The sequence below is a fragment of the Triticum urartu genome, chromosome 4 (assembly GCF_003073215.2).
Source record: "Triticum urartu cultivar G1812 chromosome 4, Tu2.1, whole genome shotgun sequence".
Taxonomy (NCBI): Eukaryota; Viridiplantae; Streptophyta; class Magnoliopsida; order Poales; family Poaceae; genus Triticum; species Triticum urartu.
Genome location: NC_053025.1, coordinates 66,698,947 through 66,702,437, shown reverse-complemented (window position 1 = coordinate 66,702,437; position 3,491 = coordinate 66,698,947).

Genomic DNA, 3,491 nt, shown 5'->3' with positions numbered 1-3,491 from the left:
AAATCGTGTGTGTTGCAGCCCCCTAACCTCAAGTATATATAGGGGAAGGGGAGGGGCTGCTCCCCCATCTAGGGTTCCCTCCCTAGGGGGGCGGCAGCCCCCAAAACCCATCCAGGGTGCGGCCAAGGGGGAAGAGAGGGGGGGCGCACCTAGGGTGGGCCTTAAGGCCCATCTGGACCTACGGTTTGCCCCCTCCCACTCTCCCTGCGCCTTGGGCCTTGGTGGGGGGGCGCACCAGCCCACCTGGGGCTGGTCCCCTCCCACACTTGGCCCACACAACCTTCTGGGGCTGGTGGCCCCACTTGGTGGACCCCCGGACCCCTCCGGTGATCCCGGTACACTACCGGTAAAACCCAAAACTTTTCCGGTGACCAAAACAGGACTTCCCATATATAAATATTTACCTCCGGACCATTTCAGAACTCCTCATGACGTCTGGGATCTCATCCGGGACTCTGAACAACATTCGGTAACCACGTATATCTATTCCTTATAACCCTAGCGTCATCGAACCTTAAGTGTGTAGACCCTATGGGTTCGGGAACCATGCAGACATGACCGAGACGTTCTCTGGTCAATAATCAACAGCGGGATCTGGATACCCATGTTGGTTCCTACATGTTCCACGATGATCTCATCGGATGAACCACGATGTCGAGGATTCAATCAATCCCGTATACAATTCCCTTTGTCTAGCGGTACGATACTTGCCCGAGATTCGATCGTTGGTATCCCGATACCTTGTTCAATCTCGTTACTGGCAAGTCTCTTTACTCGTTCCGTAACACATCATCCCGTGATCAACTCCTTGGTCACATTGTGCACATTATGATGATGTCCTACCGAGTGGGCCCAGAGATACCTCTCCGTTTACATGGAGTGACAAATCCCAGTCTCGATTCGTGCCAACCCAACAGACACTTTCGGAGATACCCGTAGTGCACCTTTATAGCCACCCAGTTACGTTGTGACATTTGGCACACCCAAAGTATTCCTACGGTATCCGGGAGTTGCACAATCTCATGGTCTGAGGAAATGATACTTGACATTAGAAAAGCTTTAGCATGCGAACTACACGATCTTGTGTTATGCTTAGGATTGGGTCTTGTCCATCACATCATTCTCCTAATGATGTGATCCCGTCATCAACGACATCCAATGTCCATGGTCAGGAAACCATAACCATCTATTGATCAACGAGCTAGTCAACTAGAGGCTTACTAGGGACATGGTGTTGTCTATGTATCCACACATGTATCTGAGTTTCCTATCAATACAATTCTAGCATGGATAATAAACGATTATCATGAACAAGGAAATATAATAATAATCAATTTATTATTGCCTCTAGGGCATATTTCCAACATTTCCAAGGCACTTATGTGCGACCACCGGATGCTGATGACTTAAGTCACATAACCCAACAGCCCGGGGAGTCAGCTAGGAAATTCTGGACTCGGTTCCTGACTAAAAAGAACCAAATTGTCGATTGTCCAGATGCCGAGGCCTTAGCGGCATTTAAGCATAACATCCGCGACGAGTGGCTCGCCCGACACCTTGACCAAGAAAAGCCGTAGTCCATGGCAGCCCTCACGACACTCATGACCCGCTTTTGTGCGGGCGAGGACAGCTGGCTGGCTTGCAGCAACAACACATCAAGAAATTCCGGTAACTCGGATGCCAGAGATAGCAACAGCAAGCCACGTCGCAGCAGACACAAGCGCCGCAATAACGGCGACAACGCTGAAGACACGGCAGTCAATGCCGGATTCAGGGGCACCAACTCCGGTCAGCGGAAAAAGCCGTTCAAAAGAAGCAATCCGGGCCCGTCCAGTTTGGACCGCATACTCGTTCGCTCGTGTCAAATTCACGGCACCCCCAATAAACCAGCCAACCATACCAACAGAGAATGTTGGGTGTTCAAACAAGCCGGCAAGTTAAACGCCGAAAACAAGGAAAAGGGGCTGCATAGCAACGACGAAGAGGAGCCCCGGCCGCCGAACACAGGAGTACAAAAGAAATTTCCTCCCCAAGTGAAAACGGTGAACATGATATAGGCAACCCATATTCCCAAGCGGGAACGGAAGCGTGCACTAAGGGATGTCTATGCGATGGAGGCAGTCGCCCCAAAATTCAACCCATGGTCTTCTTGTCCGATCACTTTCGATCGAAGGGACCACCCAACCAGCATCCGTCATGGCGGTTCTACCGCATTGGTCCTTGACCCCATCATTGACGGATTCCACCTCACTCGAGTCCTTATGGACGGTGGCAGCAGCCTGAACCTGCTCTATCAGGACACAATGCGCAAAATGGGTATCGACCCCTCGAGGATCAAACCCACTAAGACCACCTTTAAAGGCGTCATACCAAGAGTAGAGGCATGCTGCACTGGCTCAATCACACTAGAAGTGGTCTTCGGATCTCTAGACAACTTCCGAAGCGAAGAGTTAATCTTCGATATCGTCCCCTTCCACAGTGGCTATCATGCACTGTTTGGACGAACCTCATTTGCTAGATTCAATGCGGTACCGCATTATGCATACCTCAAGCTCAAAATGCCAGGACCTCGCGGGGTGATAACAGTTAACGGAAACACAGAGCGCTTGCTCCGAACGGAGGAGCACACTATGGCCCTAGAAGCAGAAGTACAAAGCAGCCTTTTAAGGCAAACCGCCAATTCAGCGATGAAGCCCCCGGACACCTTCAAGCGAGTCCGGAGTAACCTGCGGCAGGATCGCCTGGCACGCCCAGAGCTCGCCTAGAAATTCAGCCTCCGTCCTAGCCCCAGTTAAGCGACGAAATTTGTTCCGCGCATACATAATTACGCACTAAAAATACCATGGGCATAGGCGGAGGCACGGCTACGGCACGGCCCACAGTGCGGCTCAACCGCCTTAGGGCCCGTATATCTTTACCTTTTTCTTTCTTTCAGGACCCTATTCTCTGAAAGCCCTTCACAATAGTCTGATTACCGGACCCATCACGGGAAGGAAACACCAAGGAAGCAAGAACCTCTGACGCACAAGGGAATCCCCAGGTGGTCTATGATAACGATCGCTATACCTGTTTTACATACCCACACGCAGCTCGCCCTTGGATAGGACATGTCAAATAGTCCTATTTTTTTGCTTATCGCACTACTTGTACACATATGCTTTGACGTATCATTTAAATAATAATATACAGCATTAGCTTATTATTACATTTCTTCATCTTTTTTCCTTGTCTGTCACTACTAGGAAAAGGCATGCTAGTGGCGCACCGATTTTGCCTTCTAATGGCGCACTACTGGTGCGCCACTGGCATCACGCCATTAGAATTAAATTCTAATGGCGCACCACTGGTGCGCCATTAGTATCTGGTGTTCTAATGGCGCACCACGTAGTGCGCCATTAGTATAGCCTGCAGTGCGCCATTAGAATGCCTCCCAGGGGGCCATATGTACCCATGTGCTTTGGCATTCTAATGGCGCACCAGTAGGTAATGCG